This window comes from Giraffa tippelskirchi, chromosome 12 (genome assembly GCF_054371585.1).
Source record: "Giraffa tippelskirchi isolate mGirTip1 chromosome 12, T2T-mGirTip1v1.2.pri, whole genome shotgun sequence".
In the NCBI taxonomy this organism is placed as follows: Eukaryota; Metazoa; Chordata; class Mammalia; order Artiodactyla; family Giraffidae; genus Giraffa; species Giraffa tippelskirchi.
This window is the reverse complement of record NC_137286.1, coordinates 6919169-6942315: the sequence shown is the minus strand read 5'-3', so window position 1 is coordinate 6942315 and position 23147 is coordinate 6919169. Positions and strand designations below refer to the sequence as shown.

The window sequence follows — 23147 nt, the reverse complement described above, 5'->3', positions numbered from 1 at the left end:
TGGGTTTAAATCCTGGCTTCATGGCTTGCTCTCAGTCGCAAGCTAGCTCAGTTTTAAATCCCTTGGATCTTTGGCTTTTTTCTTTAAGCTAAGTGGAAATAATAGTACCAGTCCCATAGACTGACTTTGGTGAATAGATGTATAGTACTTTATGGGGTCAGTACGTCCATCTCATATAATGTCATCAATACAAGGAAACTAATGTTATTTTTACAGCATTTTCTCTAGTCAGCGGCCTTGGCTGTGTAGAGTTTTGCCTGCATATCGTGCATACAAAATACCCCATATGTTTGATGTGAGCTCCGGGGTCTGCGACCAACCATGATTTTAAAAAGCAGATGTTATTAATCTTCTAAATACTGCACACCAGCCATGGTGTCATTTAGGACTGACAATGGATGGGCTGCCTTGTTCCCTCTTGGAGATAATTATTTCGAAGCACTAGGAGAGGCTGTTTGTTTTTTAAGAGTTGGGGCCAATTTGCCTTATGAGAACCCAGTGGCAGCCTGTAATGAAAATAGGAAAATAAGTAAAAATAAGCACAGGCCCCAAAGCTCGGTGCCGAGCATTCAAGGTGGAAGGCTGAGAATCAAAGCAAAGCTCACTGGAGACCCAGGAGTGCCTGCCTGTAACCTATTACAGAGTCGGGAGAAGTTGATGGAGAAACAGGGTCCCAGGAGAGTCTCCCAGTAGGAGGGCATGTGTAATAGAGTCAGAGAGTATGTCTCCCAGAGTCCACACTTTGGATTCATAACGGGACAATTTCTAGGTTCTGTTCACACAGGAATGAGGTTCTATTACCACCAACCAGGTTAGGATGTGTCCTGCCTCCTGAAGAAACGCAAGAACTTAATTCATCTCAACAAATGTTAATTATGCACCTTGTGGTTGTTCAGTCGCTAAGTTGTGTCTGACTCATTGCAACCCCATGAACTGCAGCACACCAGACTTCCCTGTCCTTCATTATCTCCTGGAGTTTGCTCAAATTCATGTTCACTGAGTCAGTGATGCTATCTAACCATCTCATCCTTTGCCATCCCCTTCTCCTTTTGCCTTCAATCTTTGCAAGCATCAGGGTCTTTTCCAATGAGTCAGCTCTGTCCGTGGGATTTCCCCCGCAAGAATGCTGGAGTGGATTCCCATTTCCTACTCCAGGTGTCTTCTCAACCCAGGGATCAAACCTGTGTCTCCTGCAATAGCAGGCAGGTTCTTTACCAAGCCACCAGGTAAGCTACAAATTGATTTGGACAAATTAATACAAAGACAAATACAACAACAGCAACAACAACAAAAATGGACAGCAGATATTTAATAAAAGAATACAGACAAATAACTAATAAGGATACGAAAAAGTTTTCAGCACTAATCATTATCAGGGAGATACATATGAAAACCGTGTTGAGATATCACTATATACTTGCAGAAATGGTTGAAATTGAAAGTACAGGTGATGCTAACTGTTGGCGAGGATATGGAACAAATAGAAAGCATATTACTGGATAGTAGCGAAAAATGGTACAGCTATAATGGCAAAACACTAAATGTACACCAAAAATTCTACTGCTAGGTATTTACCCAGTACAAGTGGAAAAGATAAAACACAAGAAGATTTGTAAGGATATGTTTGTTGTTGTCATTCAGTCACTCAGTCATGTCCAGCTCTTTGTGACCCCATGGACTACAGCATGCCCGAGTCCCCTGTTCTTCACCATCTTTTCTGTTGACTATGAGGGCTACTCCATTTCTTCTAAGGGATTCTTGCCCACGGTAGTAGATATAATGGTCATCTGAATTAAATTTGCCCATTTCTGTCCATTTTAATTTACTGATTCCTAAAAGATGTTCACTCTTGCCATCTCCTCTTTGACCACTTCCAATTTACCTTGACTCATAGACCTAACATCCCAGGTTCCTATGCAATATTGTTCTTTACAGTATCAGACTTTATTGTCACCACCAGACACATCCACAACTGGGCGTGGTTTCTGCTTTGGCTCAGCCTCTTCCTTCCTTCTGGAGCTATTTCTCCACTCTTCTCCAGTAGCATATTGGACACCTACTGACCTGGGGGAGGGGATTCACCCTTATTTACAATAGATGAGGGGTGCATGGAGGGGCAATGGATGAACAGATGGTGCTGTGTTGGTACAAGGAAATACTGAGAAACAAAAAGAAACCGGCTACTGATTCATGCAGCAACATGGATAAACCTCAAAAGCATGTCGAGGTAACAAAGGAGAACATATTATATGATTCGTTTGATATACAGTTTAAGAACAGGTCAAACTAGCATATGGGGGGGGCAGAATAGTAGGTGCCTCAAGGTGGGGTGGAGGTGAGGAGTCACTGCGAAGGCTCATGAGGGAACTTTCTGGGGTGCTGACAGTGTTCCATATCGTGGCAGTACTTTTGGCTATGTGGGTGTATATATTGGTTAACGCTCATTGATTCAGTCACTCAGTCATGTCCGACTCTTTGCGACCCCATGGACCGCAGCATACCAGGCTTCCCTGTCCATCACCAACTACCAGAGCTTGCTCAAACTCATATCCATCGAGTCGGTGATGCCACCCAGCCATCTCATCCTCTGTCTTCCCCTTCTCCTCCTGCCTTCAATCTTGCCCAGCATTGGTCTTTACCAATGAGTAAACTCTTTACATCAGATGGCCAAAGTATGCTTACGATTTGTTCATTTTATTGAATGTAGATTTGATCTCCAAAGAAAAAAGAGCCATAAACAAATATAGACAAAATATATACTTTCTGGAAAGCAAAGCTTTAATGCATTATGAAATATCTGCACTTAAGAAAGCTTTCCAGGTGGCGCTAGTGGTAAAGAAGGTGCCTGCCAAAGCAGGAGACTTAAGAGACAGATTTGATCCCTGGGTGGGGAAGATCCCCTGGAGAAGGAAATGTCAACCCACTCCAGTATTTTTGCCTGGAGAATCCCATGGATAGAGGCTACAGTCCATGGGGTCACAAATAGAGACGACTGAAGTGACTTAGCATGCATGCATGTAAGAAAGATAGAGAATTTATTAACAATTCAGATTAATCTTAAAAGTCTGTGATATCTATGTCCACTACATGGGGCACAACACAAAAAAACTTGGTTTTAAAAATTGAAAATGTCCCTTAGCCTTGAAAACAACTACTCTGTAAATCAAATAAATCGCTCACATTATTCAGGAATTAAAAAAAAAATCCCAGAAAGCGACTTGAAAAAATCCTTCTGAATGCCCTGAACAATAGATGTTGAAAAAAAATAGGAAGAAAACACAGCAAGGACTGCCACTTTTCAAACAATGGAGATAAAGAGAAGACCCTTAAAGCTCCCCAAAGCACCAATGAGCAGGTGGGAGGCAGTGAATGGTGATTTAGAGTCTGGGGGTCTGTGATCCACGGTGCATGCAGTGTGGTCCTCACATGGGCTAGACAGAGATATCAGCCTGTGTCACCAGATTTCAACCTTATGCGAATGCCATTAGGTAGCTCTATTTTCTTTAGAGAGAGGTAACCAAAGACCAAAGAAATTAATAAACAGCTTTTCATTTCAGTTGAGCTATGACTTGAATCTGACCCCATGGATTCTGTTCTTTCCACATTCCAAAAATTTCAAAATGTTATCTTATTCCCCACCGCCCCCCAACTAAATGCTTAGGCTAAACTTGTTTAGTTGCTAAGTCCGATCTGACTCTTTTATGACTATAGCCTGCCAGTTTCCTTTGTCCGTAGGATTTCCCAGCCAAGTATACTAGAGTGCATTGCCATTTCCTTCTCCAGGGGATCTTCCTGACTCAGAGATCGAACCCATGTCTCCTGCATTGGCAGGCGGATTCTTCACCACTGTGGCACCAGGGAACTGACTGCATACCAGGCACTGTGTTAGTACTTATCCATGTTAACTCATTCTTTCCTCACGTAACACCTGCATCAGTATTGTGATTACCTAGTTCTTAGTTTAGGGATCTGAGATCCTGAGAGGTTGGGTAGATTCTCCAAGGCCATACAGCTAGTTAGTAACACTGCTTGTATTAGAACCCAGGCAGCCTGGTTCCCAAGCTTTCCACAGGGCTACTCAGATCAAACCAGTCAATCCTAAAGGAAATTAGACCTGAATATTCATTGGAAGGACTGATGCCAAAACTAAAACTCCAGTATTTTGGCCACCTGATGCGAAGAATGGACTCGTTGGAAAAGACCCCAATGCTGGGCAAGATTGTAGGCAGGAGGAGAAGGGGGTGACAGAGGATGAGATGGTTGGATGGCATCACTGACTCGATGGACATGAGTTTAAGCAAGCTCCAGGAGTTGGTGAAGGACAGGGAAGCCTGGAGTGCTGCAGTCCATGGGGCCGCAGAGAGTCAGACATGACTGAGCGACTGAACTGAACTGACTAAGCAAATTGGAATGTGATACCACACCATCTTCATCTGTCCCTTCCCCCTTTTCTGGAAAGGAATCTTTTTAGGTTTGTAAACTCTACTGCGTTCTACCCACGCTGTTTCTTGATCTAAGGCACAGAGAACCTTTCCTCCACTTTCTTTGAGATGATAAATGCATCCCTGTTAGTTTCCCAGGGCTGCTGTAACAAATTACTATGAACTCAGTGACTCAAACAACACATATTCATTATCTTAGAGTCCTATAGGTCGAAAGCCCAAGACAAGTTTCACTGGGCTAAAAGCAAGAAGTAAGGCTATATTTCTTCCTAGAGGTTTTAGAGTAAGATTTCTTCCCCTTGCTTTTTCTAGCTTCTGGAAGGTGTCCCCATTCCTGGCTCATAGATTTTCCTGCATCTCCAAAGCCAGCAAGGCAGCATCTCTCCAGTCTGGCTTTCATGTTCACCTCTTTCTCTCTACTTAAGCAAGGAAGTGTTCTCTACTTTTAGCGGGCATATATGATTAGATTGGGTTTGCCTCGGTAGCCCAGGATCATCTCTCATCTCAAGGTCCATATCCTCCATCACATTTGCAAGGTCCCTTTTGCCACATGAGGTGACACAATCACGGATTTCAAGGCTTACATGGGCACTTCTTGTGGGGTCCTCTAATCTTCGTACAACACTACGCAAAACACAAAGTCACCTGGGACATTGCACATGTCGCTGACTATACCCTTGGATTCAGGCAACTCTCACAGTATCTGAGAAGCCATTGTTCAATAAAGAAAGTTTTTACATGCATTATTTCCATGAATATTTCAATGCCTGACCCATAAGGCTTGTTTTTGTCACTACTCTCAATTTCACATGAGTATCTGCATTAATATTATGACCATTTTAACTAGCATCTGAACATCAATGCATATGTTTTTCATATTTATCATTTGATGGGATAAAGTGGGACTGTGTGTGTAAAAGGACATTGTAAACCCTGAATTTCTAAGCAAAAATCAATTGCAATGAAAGACTAGTTGACTGAGGGCTAGGAGAAAGCTCGGGGTCCTGGTAGATGCTCACTAATGCATGTGGAAAGGAACACGGAGCACCCCTTTTGCTCTCACTTAAAGGGAACAGAAGGATCTGAACTTAATTTAAGCTTAAGAAAAGTTGATGATTTTATTGCTCTCCAGATTTATAAAGCTACTAGAGATTCTTGCAGAATGAATTATTGAGGATGAAATTGAACCCCAAGCACAGCTGAGCAGTGGAACGCACTGTTGGGGCAGAGAAGGCATCTTCACTCCGGGGCAGGAGAGGAGGTCATTTTGAGCAGTCCTGAGCTCTAGGCATGTAATTTTCTACTCTACACTGACCTGAGCACACAAGGGGGTGGGAGTGGGGGGCACATCTTCTAAGGAAAGAAAGAACAGAGGAGAAGGCAAGCTGGCTCAGGTTCATAGTGCGATGGAGAAAAGGACCCCTCCTCTCTGGACTTGGAATACAGAACTGGCTTTGAGATTTCCAGAGCTTCTCTCTGCGTCCCTAGGCCTCAGTATCTTCATCTGCAAAGTGAACCTAAGGGACCAGATGGAATTCTAAGGGGTCTTGTATCCCCAAACCACACCATTTTGTCTCAATAACATGAACCCAGAGAGAAGCTGGATTTTTGCTTCTCATTCCACCATCTGTCTGCACCGCTGATGTATATCAGCACACATCACCAAGCCATTTCATGGCTGTTTCGATCAGTGCTTCTCTCACGTTAATGCCCTGTGAATCTCTTGCAGAGCTTATGAAAATGCAGATTCTTGTTCTAAAGATGCAAACATCAGCAATTCTGGTAAGTCCTCAGGTGATGCTAAAACTACTAACCGGATGGGTCTAGAAATGATCATACTAAGTGAAGTAAGCCAGACAGAGGAAGACAAATATACAATACTGCTTATATGCAGAATCTAAAAAAAATGGTAGAAATGAACTTATTTATAAAACAGAAACGGACCCACAGACATAGAAAACAAACCTGTGATTACCAAAGGGGAAATGGGGAAAGCTAAATTAGGCATTTGGGGTTAACATATACAACTACTGTATATAAAATAGATAAGCATCAAGGAAAACTGGGGTTTGGCATCAGACACGTTGGCGATCACCTTGCTGCTGTGAGGTCCTGGCATAGTCACCAAAGCTCCCCCAGACTCAGTCTCCCTCTGAAAAATGGAGTGTGTGCTAAGTCACTTCAGTCATGTTGAGCTCCTTGAGACCCATGGACTATAGCCCACCAGGCTCCTCTGTCCATGGGATTCTCCAGGCAAGAATACTGGAATGAGTAGTCATGTCCTCCTCCAGGGGATCTTCCCAACCCAGGGATCTAACCCTTGTCTTTTTTTGTTTGTTTGTTTGTTTAATTAATTTATTTATTTTAATTGGAGGCTAATTACTTTACGGGCTTCCCTGGTGGCTCAGGGGGTAAAGTGTCTGCCTGCAATATGGGAGACCCGGGTTCGATCCCTGGATCGGGAAGATCCCCTGGAGGAGGACATGACAACCCACTCCAGTATTCTTTAATGAGTTGGTTTTCACCAAATAGACAGGAATCAGTCTCTTATGTCTCTTGGTTTGGCAGGAGGGTTCTTTACCACTAGCACCACCTGGGAAGCCATGGAGTGCTGGGAAGATAAAGTTAGAACACGTTTAGCATCAGGCACAGGACCGACACCTCCTTTCTATTTATCTGTACTTTCGATTTTGGCTGCTACCTCCGGCCCCCACGCTCAGATTCCGACAAGCCCAGGGAGTCCACCCTTGTGTCTGTGCGCATTCCTCTCTGTCGGCTCCACAACTAAAAGACCTCGGTCCTCAGGGCTATGTCTCAAGTGGCTGCCATCAATTCCCTTTTAAGATGGGAAATGATTTGACTATCTTTGTTGTTGCTACTATAAATGCTCTTGGAGTCACATCAAATGGGACAAATTTCAAATTTCACCCATGAGACCTTTATCAGGTTTGCATCCCATTTAGAGACCCATGGTGGAAAATGGATTTCAAAATTGTGTGCACTGCATTTTGAGGCTGAATATTTTAAAACCTGAATGCATAACCCAAAGTTGGCAGAGGGTGAATAAAGCATAGTGACCCATATCATTAAAGGATATCAACTCCACTTCTGGGAATGAGTGGAATCACTTATCAAACAGCTCACTTCCCAAATTCTCCTAAGTTACAACAACAGACAGGAGAGATTGGACTCTTTTCTGCTATTTCCTCCTGCGTCTTCCCTGTGCAGCTTTTTGGTACTCTAGCCTATGAAATAAGATTACAGGAATTTGTAAATCATTAGAAACTTGCCAGCTATATGTCCGTGACTTAGAAACTGGTAAATTAGAGGGGAAAAAAAAGCATTATTTTACATTTACAAAGTTTTCAATGGACATCAGATTAGGTTTAAAATAGGTTATAAAACACAGTTTCTGACTCAAACCTACAGATAATCCTTTCATAGTTGAAATGGTTCATATAGCACTAGAAACATCACAAAATACCCTATTATGAAATGTGGATTTACCACCATGCCTTTTACAGTCTGCAGCATTGCTGAGTCTCATTTTTGTTAAACGTTATCATGTTGTCAATTTTCTAATTTCATTCCTAATCTTGAAAATGTGCCCCTGATTTCTATTTCACTTATCCCAGTAATAAGATATTGTTTTCTCTTTCATTGTCTATTTTCCATGGCGATCATGATGTTGCCATTTATTATTGTTTACAGTCCCTAATATACATCTTGACATCCAGGGCATATATTGTAAAACTCAGTGAAAATCTGTCTAAGAAGATCTAGAGGATGGTGGAGTTGTGTTATCGTGTGTCATCTATTCATAAGCCATTGATAGCGTAAGATAATGTGACGACTTCTTGTTCTTTCAGATATTTCTCCTTTGGTGGCTGTGTAGGGTCTGATGTCTTAGGTTCCAGGGTTTCAGCCTTCACCTGGCAGAAACTGAAGTCTTGGGGTGGGGGCAACAGATGTAGGAACAGACACGCACTATGTTGAGTGATTACGGCTAATCCTTGTAATTGTGTACGACTTTGGAGATGACAAAAGGCTTTCACATTTATTATCTCATTTGATCTCTATAGTAGCTCTGGGAGATAAGCACGGCACTTGTCATTAACCCTATTTGCCAGACAAGAAAGCTACTGGGAATCGAGGTGGCATTTTGTGGTATTTGACGATGTTCGGACCAGGGACCTGTTCATGACCGAATCCTAGCAGATGGGTCACACCTCCCCCTGGCAGATGTGGGGGAGGAATGAGAGGTGGACAGGGTCCCCCGCTGGGTGGATGGCAATGGTCCCAGCAGACCTCTGAATGGGGCCAGGCAGAGGGGATGGGCAGGGCATCTGATCGCCCAGGTCACTTAAGTCTTCACTGCTATCCTGGTCAGGCCACGTGGGTAAGGAATATCCAGCAGAGATGAATCTGGCCAAGACCTTCACTCTGCAAGGAGCTCTCACATGGACCAGGCTTGGGAAGAAGGAGACACACACACACACGCACACATACACATTCTTTATTTAATCCTTAAGGAAATTATATTTAGTTATCTTCACTTTAGAGATTCTTATTCTGAAATTTAGAGAGAATAAGTTATTTCCGAGATATACAATTAATAGATGTTATTGTAATAAAGAAAAATGTTAAGGGAATTCCCTGGTGGTCAGGTGGTTAGAACTCCATGCTTCCACTACAGGGGCCCTGGTTCACCCCTTGGTCAGGGAATTAAGACCCTGCAAGCCACGGGACGAAGCTAAATTAAAAACAAACAAACAGAAAGTTTAAAAGTTTGACAATGGATTGTTCTTTCTGTGTATAAATATAGATGGTCTTCCCAGGTGGTGCTAGTGGTAAAGAACCCACCTACCAATCCAGAAGATGTAAGAGACACAGGTTCGATCCCTGGGTCAGGAAGATCCCCTGGAGGCGGGCATGGCAACCCACTCCAGTATTCTTGCCTGGAGAATCTCATGGATGGAGGATCCTGGAGGGCTAAGGTCCACAGGGTTGCAAAGAGTTGGACACGACTAAGGTGACTTTGCACATATGCATAAATATAGATACAGATTATACATTTGTATATGTGTGTATAGCACTTTATATAGATCTATATGCATGTATACAGATATAGATATTAATATAGAGAGACAGAGATGGCTAGATTCTTTACTTTCCTTCAAGTATACAGCACAGGTGTGGAGAAGGGCAGGTATAAACGTACAGCTTATTTCCTCTTCACACCCAAGTCAGGAAGCCGGGCATCACCACCCATCAGAGAAGCCCTCCGCAGACTCGCCTCCATCCTACCCATCCCTGCTTCTCATAGCCTAGATTAGATCTCGATATACAGGATCGAGATATCGATGGATCGTGCTGCGTTGTGTCTGGATTCTTTCACCCAGTACATTGTTTGCGAGATTCAATCTATGTATTTTGCCTTGAGGATTCAATTGTGCTAATCAATAAGTGAGCTTTTAACTTAAGAACTTGATTTCTTGGTCTGTAACCGTGCCCTGACGTTTCATGAAGCTAAAACTGCACATAAGTATTAGAAGGTGCAGGGGATACCAGCTAATGGAAGACCTGGGTTTGTGTCCAGAGCAGATCTGTAACTAGCTGTGTGGCCTTAGACAAAGCCCTTAACCTCTCTGTGCCCCGAGTCTCTGGTAACTTGGCAGGGTTCTTCTCCAATATCCACTTAATATGACATTTCTAGATCTTGTGTCCAAGAGGTATAAATCAGGATATCTCCCTCAAGAGTAAGACATGTTTATTTTGTCCAGTTAACTCTTCAGACGTGGAAGTTTTTTTCTAACCCAGCTAGTAATTCATTATATTTTCTATTCAGCAGACATGCATGTTCAGTCACAGTCATGTCTGCTCTTTGCAACGTGAAAGAAATGTGCTATGTGAAAGAGACATGGACTATAGCCCTCCAGGATCCCCCATTCATGGAATTTTCCAGGCAAGATTACTGGAGTGGGTTGCCATTTCCTACTCCAGGGGATCTTCTCGACCCAGGGATTGAACCCACATCTCTTGCATTTCCTGCATTGGCAGGCCAATTCTTTACCACTGAGTCACTGGGGAATCCCTATGCTTCTGTCAATTTAAGAACTCATTCTGGCAAGTTCCTTCCCCTGTACTAGGCTGGCAAAGTCCTTGCTGGCCCTTCTGCTGCTGACACCTTTCCTTCCAGCCTATTCTCCAGACAGAATGGGCATTCATCACAAGTGTGATCTTTCTAAGCTCAAACCCAACCCTAATTTCCCCCGAAGAATGCTTTTCATCAGCCCCTAGCTGTTGGTGGAATAGATTGCTAGTTATTTCACACGACATGCAAATTCCATTTAAATTTGGCCCACCCTGCCTCATATTCCAGGTGGCACTAGTGGTAAAGAACCTACATGCCAACGGAGGAGACATAGGAGACATGGGTTTGATCCCTGGGTCAGGAAGATCCCCTGGAGGAGGGCATGGCGACCCACTCCAGTAGTATTGCCTGGAGAATCCAGTGGACAGAGGAGCCCGGTGGGTTACAGTCCATAATGTCACAAAGAGTTGGACTGAAGCAACTTAGTATGCGTGTGCATGCACCTCATATGCAGCCATTTCCCTAACAAACCGTCGTGTCGGGTGCCAGGCCCCAGATTCTGACTCTGACCCAGCAGCTGCTTTTTCCTCTGATTGACAGGGCACTCTGCACAATCGCTGCATCTCAGCTACAGCAAGGCCGGGAAACCATGCCTCCTCCCCACACCTTGGGGCCAAATACAGCTCCATTTTCTGGTTGTATAGCCCATGAGCTAAGGATGGTTTATGGCTGAAAAGTTAAAAAAAAAAAAAAAAAAAGAATATTTCATGACATGTGAAAATGATAGCAAATTCACATTTTAGTGTCTGTAGATAAGTTTTATTAGAGCACAGCCATGCCTCCATTTAGGGATTGTTCACAGCTGCTTCCACAGGACAAGGGCAGAGTTGCCCGGATGTGACAGAGTCTGTGTAGACTGGCAAAGCAGAAAATACCTACTAGTTAGAGCTTTACAGATAGTCTGTCGTTAACCTCTGATCCCTATTAACAGTACTTTGTATAGGTAGATATACATGTATGTATATATGTGTGGGGGGGCACTTTCCAAGTGGCTCAGTGGTTAAAGAATCCACCTGCCGATGCAGGAGCTGCTGCTGCTGCTAAGTCGCTTCAGTCGTGTCCGACTCTGTGCGACCCCATAGACGGCAGCCCACCAGGCTCCCCCGTCCCTGGGATTCTCCAGGCAAGAACACTGGAGCGGGTTGCCATTTCCTTCTCCAGTGCATAAAAGGGAAAAGTGAAAGTGAAGTCGCTCAGTCGTGTCCGACTCTTAGTGACCCCATGGACTGAAGCCTGCCAGGCTCCTCCATCCGTGGGATTTTCCAGGCAAAAGAGTACTGGAGTGGGGTGCCATTGCCTTCTCTGAGGAGATGCAGGAGACACAGGATCAATTCCTAGAAGATCCTCTGGAGAAGGAAATGGCTGCTCACTCTAGTATTCTTGCCTGGGAAATCCCATAGACAGAGGAGCATGGCAGGCTGCCGTCCAGGGAGTTGCAAAGTGTCGAACATGACAGCAACTGAGAATGCACATATGCAGGCATATGTGTATGTGTGTGTGTGTGTATTATATATTAATTCATATATATATGTGTATATATATATATATATATATATATATATATACACATAATTTATAATTTTTTACTCTGGGTAGTAATCCTTTATTCACTTGTGTACCCTAACCTCTAATACAGAGCTGGACATAGCAATGTGCATACAAGTGTTGTTAAATTGCCTCAGCTGCTTTGGTCCACTGTTTAAGTCAGTGACTCTGAGGTTTAACTAAATAATGGTTAATGCATTTACCCAGAAGTTGTATGTAGACTTCAGCTTAGAACTCAGCATGTATGCTAGTGAGTGGGAGTAGTAAATCTGGGTCAGTTGCTCAGGTATTTACAGTTGGCTATTGAGTAATGGGCATTGTGTTAGCAATACCAAGTTCAAGACTGGAAGAGATGACCAAGGTATGAGTTCTCCCCTCAGGTTTACATTTTAAAGGGTGAAGATGGATGATAATGGATCATTTGGACATGCTTTTAGTTGGGTCTGTGTTTTAGGAGAGAGAAGACATTCATTCTTCAAGCAAATCATTTGACTTCACTAACCTTGACTTTCACATTCAGAAATGGGCTTGTGTTTAACACAGATCAAGCCTGAAGTCCCTTCCAACTCTAAGTCTACAGATTTATTTATTTTTCAATTTGACTTTTTTATTTAACTTTTCAATAGATGTCTTTGTAATCAACGGCATCCAAGCATTTAGCTTGTTTTAGCATGTGTGCATTTATCTATTCTAAAGGCATTATTCAGAGACTTTTCATCACAAAACTGGAGGGAGATCTTTCGATCTTAAAAAATACTAGAATATGTAAACAAAAGACTCTCCATATCAAGGAGAAGATAAGGCTGTATTTCGAAGTTCATTTTTTTAATTACCAAATCACTTCAAACAGTTTCCAAACGTAATAAGAACAATATGGTGAGGCTCTTGATGTTGGCTTCCACAATTAGTGTGTTATTAATTAAACTCTTGAGTAATATAATAACTTGACGGTTAAAGCCCCTCTTTGCATTTAAAGTGCATGCAAACTGTGGCTCCAATTATAAATAAACTCTACTGCTATGGGCTTAAAACTGCAAATTTAATTATTCAGAGCAAATTGTTCAATTGCTGCTCTGTTCTAGAGAAATGCTTCCTGAATATTCTAGTGGGTTCAATACAAATGTGTGTCTAAAGGAGAGTTCCATAGAATAAGCTTCCTTGTATATCACTCTGTCACCCCATCCTCCCCACCCTCTCTGCTTCTGCTCCAGGTTGAAAATCCACATGGATTCTACCAGCCTCCTGGTTCTTCCCGTTCCATCTACCACCCTCTCGGTTCTTTGCTGCTAGAATAAACTCCACACTAACCATGATTTGAGCATGCCCCTCCATCACTTAAACACTGTCAAGTATTTCCATAAGTTTCAGAATGAAGCTTAACCCCTCCCCTCCATAGCCTTGTACACCTGTCCCTGAAAGGAGACACATCAGCCACCATGTCTAGCTCCTTAGCATCTGTCCCTTACTCACCCATTTGTTCATCATGCTGAACCTGTGACTTCAATGAGCAAAACTGTTTTGTGCCTCCAGTCCTTTGCACAAGCAATTCCTTTCTCCTGGAATGACTTCCTTCTGTAGCGAACTCCTGTTTGTCTTGTGTTACCCAACACTGTTCATTTTAGTGCTGGAAAGAGAGGATGCCTCTTGGAGCAAGCCTGAGTCAGTGTTGAATAGCCCCAGAAAGCAGAAAGTCATTGCAACTTCCAAGGCCATCTCAGAAAAAGGACTCAAGAACCCTAGTTCAGGACAGTTATTTATATCACTTGGGGATTCCAGAAACCAAGTCACTCCTCCAGATCATTGTTTTCCGTGACTTCTATTTGCTTCCCATTAGAGAAAATCTTCAGTCTGGAGTGAGCTTTGTGAAGAGCCTCTGAGGTGCCATTGTCTCTCTATTTAAAGGTCTCTAGAGGACCATCTCCAGGAAGGAATGGCGCTAATTCAATACGTCAACTTCCCTCAAGAAGACCATCAGAGAAAATGACGACCACACGAAGATAACCTGCAGGAAGTTAAAAGTAGTTCAGTAACTCTAAGAATGGGTGCAGACAAATGGTTATGGGGATTTTAAAAAGAGAATGACCAGTGCTGGTTGGGGAAATGTTCAAAGACTTCATGAAGGAAGTGCCATTTGTGATAAAGGTATGAAGACCAGTTAGTCTAGTTAAGACCTGTAGATATCATGGGCTAGTCTCTATACATCATCAGGTAGGACACTTACTTTCTGTCCACAGACTCTCTACCTTTCATTCATACCAAAGATTCTGGGGTCTTCTTGGTTTGTTTGGGGGGCTCTTAATCCAAAGCAGTGATTTCCAAACTTCCATTGCTGAGCTAGACAACCTACTTGACTTTTGCTCTATCTTATCTATCATGTATGCTATTGTCTCACTATTGCTCCCTTTAATGGAGTCATTTTTTTCTTTAGCTTGGATGAATCTTTTTTTTTGCACAAATCTATACTATATTTTTAAAGGGATGACAGTATCCTACATCATCAATTATAAATGAAGATAAAATAAAGACAATGATAATAAAACATTGCTATGAAGTTCTAGCTAGATGCTGTGCCTACCAAGGCTTGAACCTATGGCTTGCCCTCTCTCTGTTAAGAGGAGAGACTGGAAGTCTGTGTAGAAAGACATTAAAAATACACATGCATGTGTCTCCAACCTTAAGCTTTCTCCTTGAAGCCATTGAAATCAAGTTGAAAGCAATAGATACTTTTCATCATGAGATTTGGTGCTATCTGATGCCACTGCCATGCACTGCCTAAAATCATCTCAGGTCCCATCTGTGTAGAGCTGTACTCTTGGAGAATTGCTGATAAGAAGGTAAGAAGACTGATCCCATGTCCAGAGACCTGGTTCTATTGCCAGGTCAGACACATGTCCTTGAGCAAGTTACTGAATCAGTGGGACACAATCTCCATGTGTCCACAATTAAGATAATGCTGCTGCTGCTAAGTCGCTTTAGTAGTGTCAGATTCTGTGCGACCCCATAGATGGCAACCCACCAGGCTCCTCCGTCCCTGGGATTCTCCGGCAAGAACATTTCCTTCTCCAATGCATGAAAGTGAAAAGTGAAAGTGAAGTCGTTCAGTCATGTCCGACTCTTAGCGACCCCATGGACTGCAGCCTACCAGGCTCCTCCATCCATGGGATTTTCCAGGCAAGAGTACTGGAGTGGGTTGCCATTGCCTTCTCCAAATTAAGATAATAATGCATGTTATATTTATTTCCGTGAAGTCATTCACCCATTAACATTGGAAATAACCACTCTGCACCTACTATGTGATAGGTCTTTTCCTGGGCTTTGGGCTGTTTTGAAGAAAAGGGGAGATATTGGTTGTGAAAACACACTGGGAGAGGATAAACAGCCATTACCATCATTACCATAGCAATAAGCTGGGAAAATGAGTCTTTCCTCGATGGTGCTCTTCCAGCCTGCCCACATCATGCCTGGGAGGAGGCTTTCTTGGCCCAGGAATCCAGAGAGGCTTGAGTTAGACTGGAGAGGCTTGAGTTAGACCTTCTGCAGGTCCCCTGGAGCCTGGTCCTGAGGTTTAGGATGCTGCCTTGTTTTTTGGGCATTGTCTGAACATCAGGGCAGGTACTGTTACTTTAAATCTCTGCCGAATGCAATTAAAATGCCTGTGAGATAAGATCAGAAGCTAAAGAGAACAGCTGAAGGGCAGTCAAATTATTTTAATAATGTAACCATGCTTCAAATTTTAATTTGGTTTTACTTTGCATGCTTTATTATCTTAATGGGACAAGTGGAAATGCAATAAACTTCAGAGGTCTGATCAACTTGAGCCTTAAAATTCTTAGTGATAGTTAGAGTAAGTCTCCCTGATGCTTCCTGATACTTTAAGATCAGAATCACAGAGGGCTCTGGATTTAGGGGTTAAATCTCACCTCTGACCCTGATGCACATGCATGCCTTTGCTTCCTCTTCTGCCAAATGTAAATAGTGCTTCCTGCCTTGTCCATGTCTCCTGAAGGTCTCCATGGGCTTCAGTGAGTATGTCTCAGAGACATACCTGAACAGTGTACAGAGAAGACAGGACAAACCCAGCTTTGGAAGACTCCAGAACCTTGCCACAAGCCATCTTCCAATGTTAGCTCTTTCTAAAAGGGAAGACTTTACTGACATTTGCACGTATGCCTTCTTACCTCTATGTGTTCTTATTTATTGTATAATGTTTCAAAGTCCACTGTTTCAAATTCTATCATCTGCACATGACCTCTCCCCTCTTTCCTCCACTGCAAACCCCACTCATCAAACGGCACAATCTACCTGTAAAAGAGCGGTTAGCTGCTCACCCTTTTCTCTTCTTCCCATGCACGTAGCTAGCCTGCACTTGCTAAGTTCCCTCGCAGGTATATGTAGCCATGACTGAGCTCTAGCTGAAGGAACACAAGCAGAAGTGATGCACTCCTCTTCCAGGAATGCTCCAGGGCTTCCTGGTGAGCATTGCATGGAGCTGTTGAGAAGGTAGTTGTATATAGGTGACTTAGACCTTCCCTGTTGGCTCACATGGTAAAGAACCTGCCTGCAATGCAAGAGACCTGGGTGGGGAAGATCCCCTGGAGAAAAGAATGGCTAACTATTTCAGTATTCTTGCATGGAGAATCCCATGGACAGAAAAGACTGGCGGGCTACAGTCCATGGGGTCGCAAAAAGTCAGACATTACTGAGCAACTAAGCATGTACGCAGCATAGGGGACTAAGTTAAGTGACCAAGTCCAAGCTGCAGTTTTATGCTTGGGAGTTAATATTTAAAGACATCTGACTGGATAATACCACCCAAGGAAACAAAAAGATAAAAGAAAATACAAGTGTCTGTAAGCAGAGTTCTAAGCACTGCCATGTCTAGAGATCTGAGTGATAGAGATGGTTTAATGAATGGCAATAATCCAGCTGAGGGAAGGGGTTGAGAAGGTGAGGCAGGTCAATGGAATCCTAATGCTGACAGGTCACATGTCATGGAGGAGGAACTGGTGCCAGATTTCACAACCAGCATCACGGGTAATCTGCGGGAGAGCTGACCAAACAGGACCAGGAGGCTGGAAACTTGGCTGGAGTGTGTCCCTGGAGAGGATGGAGACCTCGGGGGGCCAAGTGTATGGATTTTTGCTGTCACTGGGGACAGAGGGTCAGTCTGCTTATAAACATTAACGGAGTGTGCTTGGAAGCTTGACTGGGTGGGGAGGTAGAAGAGTCGATTCTAGTCCATTAAACTGACTCCACTTTCCTTATTCCTTTCTTCCCTGGCCCTTGAGTAAGTGCTAATTAGAGTGGCTTCCTCAGAGAAACCTCTGGACCACACGGGTTCAGCTGGAGCCCTCTCTGTGCCTGCCCAGCATCCTTATTGCTCCTGCCTGATCCTGGACACCTTTTCACTGCCCGTCGATCAGATCAGGATCCTTGTGAGCTGAGACCATCCTCCTTGTTTTTGCTGGCGTGGAGTGGGGTGCAGAGTAGGTCCTCATCTGGTGCTTGTCAACAGAATGGTTGCAAAAATGACAGTAAGATGCAGTTCCTAGGTGTGGAGTGGCTCAGGGTCACGTCGAGAAGGGAAGAAACTGTTAATTGCTGTTTGGAGTGGGAGGGGCTCTGAGAGAGGTAGTTAGTGATCAATGAGGCAGGGAAGAAAAGAAGAGCTCACTGTTCTGAGACGGAGCAAGGATGCTCAGCCAGGCTGGAGAATATTCTCCTGGTTGAGCTCTCAAGTGGGCAAGATGGGACCTCCGCTATGTCCTCCAGATAGGCTTCCAGAGCTGTCTGGGTGTGCACTCAGCTTTCCTCCAGCCCCCAGCAGAACACTGCATGGTCCTACTATGTGTGAATAGCACACAGCTCTCACACAAACCTCAGCACCTGCTTCAACAGTCAGCACCGGCTTCCCGGGTCTGCAGCTGCACTCATGGACCCAGGGCTCAGAGAGCCCAGCACGTGGTCCCATGCTCTGCGGTCGCCATCTTGAAATTCTTACTTTTTGAATGAATGGCTCTACATCTTCATTTGGTGCTATTCTTTTGTATTATATACTGACTACTGTAGGCATTTATCCTGTTTAAAAGGATGAGGCCACTGATACACATCTGGATATCTGGGCAGGGTCAGTTTCCTAAGTTCATGCATGGTCATTTGGTTATGTCCAACTCTTTGGATCCCATGGATGGTAGCCCGCCGGGCACCTCTGTCCATGGAATTATCCAGGCAAGAATACTGGAGTGGGTTACCATTTCCTCCCCCAGCGAATCTTCCTGACCCAGGGATTGTACCTGAGTCTCCTGCACTAGCAGATAGTCTTTACCACTGGGTCACATGGGAAGCCCAGATTCCTAAACACATTTCTAAGTTCTGACTTTGTCTCTTTCTACATATATCTCTTTACATGATTCCATTGCCTGTGAGCTCTGAACTGCAGACCCCATGTGGAGTAACATGGACCCAAAAGATGGCTGAGAATTGGGAAGGTTATTTTCTACCTGGAATAACCTAGAAGTTAATCGAGGTAGAGGGGACAGGACACAATTTGATTCATCAAATATACATATATGAGAGAGACAGAGAGACCATGCAAGGCATCTGGTGTGGAGTGAACAGTGTACCATATGAGCAATGGATGCAGGATATATATCCTGTTGCCTAGACAGCAAGGAACACATCTTCCTTGTGATGCTCAGGGCTCCAGCATGAAGTCATTTATGACAATAAATGCATCTTCCACATCCATGACAAGGATCTTTATAATCCTTCCAACAATGTGTGAGGCATGAGTAAGCCTTGGACCCATTACCCAGGTAAGAGAACTGAGTCCTGAAATGTTTAGTGAGCTGCTCTGGGCTCAGCAATCAGTATCTTGAAGCCAGACCCCCAGAATCTGAAAGATGCCTGGGACCAGTCTCTGTCTGTCGAGTGTGTAGACTGTAGAACAGCCTTCATTTCGAAAAATGTATTTAGCCCTTTTATTTCTGAGTGAACAAGCTGTCATTTTAGCAGGAGCCAGAAAGGTGACTAGTTCTGTGAAACTTTCTTTAAAGAATTTATGAAGATGAAGGCTCTGCAGACCCAGCCTGTCTGCACGGGAGTTGAGAGGAGCTCAGGAAGGCACAGACGGCCCCCTTTGCCCAGGATCGTCATCTATTTACCTTGGGTTTGACCTCCAGCTAGAAGCCTCGTGCTTGGGGAAAAAGACCTTTCTTTCTCATTTTTAACGTCGTGCTGCCTTTCAGCAAGCGTCACCCGGCAGGGTTAGGCTGGCCTGCTGCACCTTCTAAAGCCCAGGGCTGCCGATGGGAGTCTGAGCTTCTACGGGGAGTTCGTTTCAGCTCAGAGGCTCCCCTTGAATCCAGACCTTAATAGGGCAAAATGCACTCTCCGATTTTGTGGCTTTAAAGAAATTCTTTTAGCCGATAAATGTCCCTTCTGCCATAGATGTTTCTCACAGGAACTAGAGTGCAAAGGGGAGATTAATTAAAAGCTAACAATTCCCAGTTCCAGCACTGGCACGTGGGGTCAGCCTGAGTCTGAAGGTGAGATGCCCGCTGCCAGTCTGGGGTGTGAAGCATGTGAGGTGGAGGCCGGGGCAGGAAGGTGTCCTTTGAACAGGCACCCGTGGAGCAGACCCTGTGTCGCGGTTGGGAAAGGAGCCGAGGGAAGGTTCCTTGGGCTTTGAAGAACTGCTCACTGTATCAGTGGAAGTTACACTCTGTGTCAGGCCCTGGCATCAGTATGCCAGGCAGGGACAAGGGGAGGGGACGGGGGGCTTCATTCTTTCTCCCATTCATTTAGTCGACACTCAGTCATGACTGTGTCATCACTGCACCCAGAGCATCTTCCCATGGGTTACTCCAGGCACAAGGGGAGGGGGCAGGGGGCTGATGGCATTCATTCATTCACTCCTTCAATTAGTCAACACTCACTCAGACCTTCTTCCCTTGGGTTCCTTTGCGTGGTCATCATTGTGTCCTTCCAAAGATGTTGAATGTGACCTTATCTGGAAATAGCATCTTCGCAGATGATCAAGTTAAAAGGAGCTCATGAGGGTGGATGCTGATCCAACATGACTGGTGTCCTTATAAAAAGGGGCCTTTTGGACACAGATGCACGTATAGAAAGGAGGCTATGTAAGGTAAAGGTGGAAATCGGGGTGATGCTTCTACAAGCCACAGAACACCAAAGGTTGCCAGTAAACCACCAGAACCTAGGGAGAGGTGGAGAGCAGATTCCCCCTCAGAGCCTTGGAAGGAACCCTGCCAAGGTTTTGATCTCCGACTTCCAGCCTTCAGAACTGGGAGGGTAACTTCCATTGTCCTAGGCCGTCTGGTGTGTGTACTTTGCTACAGCCGTCCTCGCAAACTGACACAGCACTCCAGTGGAGATGAGCGGAGCCAGGCAGGTTTCGTAAACTGCACCGTGGAGGTGGGCATTGAAACACTGGGGATGTTGGTGGCGGGCAACTTGTTCTGTGTGAGGGTGAGGGGCGATCTCCCAGGGATGGTGCCCTCCCGGCTCTCCCTTAACATCTGAGAAGACCGTCCCGTCCAGCAGGTGTTCCAAGGCCAAGGGTGCGGATAGTGCATGCTGTGCTCAGTAGCAGGGTTTATACGGGAGGGAAACAGAAAAATCAACAGACGCGCATAACAAAATGTTCACGAAAGACAGGAATTGACACATCTCACGGTGTTTGGGAAGGCAGTATGTCAGCCTCTCTACTCTGAACCACCCCTCAAATATTCCTTTCTCACTAGGCCTTTCCAAAACCCTGAGTTGCATCCCTTGTTAATTTCATTAATGTCATTCATCTCAAGCTCTCGTAGGCAATATGGGCTCTCACTTTTAGTAGATGTCAGCAATAATAATGATCCCTGTAAACCCATCTCAATCAAAGGGCAGCTTTAGGATCTGTAAGGAGAAGAGCACCAATCTATTTTTACTTCTAGGTCCCGTGTTACTCAATGACAAAGAGTGAAATTGATTTATTTTTGTTGTGCCCAAACCTAGAAAACCCTAGGAAAAGTTGTTAGTCCTATATATATCCTAACAGGAAAGTGTTGGACGTCAAGCAGCTAATCCAGGCCAGAGTCAGGTGTAAGATCTGTGTCTTCTGTATATTGGACTATCTCATTATCCAGAAACCCCTGTCCAGCCAGCTTAGACATTCATGGTTACACTCAGAATCCTGGATATGGTCTCCAAGTACAACTGCATGTAGCTGTGTATCTGTCTTGCTGCTGCAGTTTGAGAGGTTGGGTCACCCTCAGCAGCAGTGGCAGGCATGACTTGCCATCACTATGGAACTATTGATCAGTGGGTCTAGATTTCCACAGGTCACCGGTGTGAGTCTCTAGGACCCAGGTTGGATCCACCAGGATCCTCATGGCATCTCGGAAGGTCATTTCCAATTCCTTTTTAGTATTCATCTTAGTCAGGTTTTCATCACATCCGTTGCAAAAATAGCAACTCATAAGTGTCAGAGAAGTATTACGTGCCAGAAACTGTCACAGATATATACATATATATACAGATATGTTTCTAATTGCCCTTTGCTAATCATATGCCCAGGCACCAAACTTTCATTTGTCAAGAAATCTGGCCTCCAAAGACAATTTCTTATTTAGTCCTTCTGACAATCTGTGACTTAGATCTTCTTTGTTTGTGAATGAGGAAATTGACACTGAAAGGATCTAGCTAAACTGCCCAGCCTCATAGCTGAGACCATCACTGCCTCCACAGTGTCTACATATTGCTTTTCATGTTTTCCTTCTCTGGGACAGTGTTGCTCTACAATTAGGTCATGTTGCTTAAGCCAATGCTATGTCCTTTCTGGTTAACTGGCTGAGTTTGCAAAATGAGATAAAGGGGACCTTGAGAGGAAGAGATGAGGATGGATCATAGCCTCATTCATTGCTAAGTGGGAGGCAGAAGGCAAAACTTACCCAAGAGTTAGAAACCAGTGAAATGGGGTCTCTACACATCAGCCACCACTCTGACCCTCTGCTCATGAAAAACCAAGAATTATAGGGAAAAGAAAGTCCACATCTACCACAACAGCTAAAAGACAGCATTGGTTTGATTCCAGAAAACAGCTGCCTGAAGAAACTCAGTGGACACACTGCAGAAACCTCCTGTGTGTAACTAATTTCCACACCCTTGTGGATTTCTAGCCAGTCCAAGTTGGCAGCTCAAACGTCCAAGTTTTGCTGTGTGCTTGCTATTTAATACCTAGCCTTGTTCCCAGCTGTGTTCTGCAGAGCAGCAAAAATCAAGCAAAATTCTAATAACATAAATGAGGAAAAAACATTTAGCCCTGCCATGTCCTGGGCAGGCCTGTTGGAGCCATAAAATAGGAGCTGGAGGACTCAGATTTGACTCTGAGTTCTGCTACTTACTAACTCAGTGACCTTGGAGAATTGATTTATCTTCCCTGAACTCCCACTTCTTAATTTACCAAAAGGGCTGTTGTACAACCCAAGACCTGGAAAGCAATAAGCAATGTGTGTGAAAGCCAGTACTGAAGCTTCCATACCATTTTTCCTTCACGTATAGTTTAAACACTCCTCTTGGCTTCCCCTTTCCCTTGAACACATTTCTCAAAACTAGTGAATACACCTTAGCACTTTATAATGACCTGTGTACTTGGGCAAACTCCAGGAGATGAAGAGGGACAGGGAGGCCTGGCATTCTGCAGTCCATGGGGTCGAGAAGGGTCAGACACGACTTGGCAACTGAACAACAACAACTGAGATCACCTGTTCTTGTTGCTGGTATGTGGGCAGATACTGCAGAGATAAGTATGTGTGTCCCCCAGAGGAGTCCCCAGACAAACAGAGGGATTGATGTAATAATGCAGATGTCATCAATGCAGGGAGTTATGCTCAGAGCTATTACAGATGCAGAAACAGAGGCTGGAAAAAACCAAGAGCAGAAGATGAATCCTTCAACCTGAGAGTCTGAGAAGTTGCTTTACATCTGCAGAATGTCTTCCATGA

The 23147-nt window shown here is 44.2% G+C and overlaps 1 long non-coding RNA gene across 1 annotated transcript; it reads right to left on the bottom strand.

Moving 5' to 3' along the window:
- Positions 1-13878: 13878 nt before the first annotated feature.
- On the bottom strand, positions 13879-22918 carry LOC145528908 (uncharacterized). The gene is made up of 5 exons (XR_014070784.1): positions 19305-22918; positions 16470-16630; positions 16062-16274; positions 15537-15794; positions 13879-14143 (listed from the first exon to the last, which is right to left on the bottom strand). It is a non-coding gene; the product is annotated as an uncharacterized LOC145528908 (long non-coding RNA).
- Positions 22919-23147: the final 229 nt, after the last annotated feature.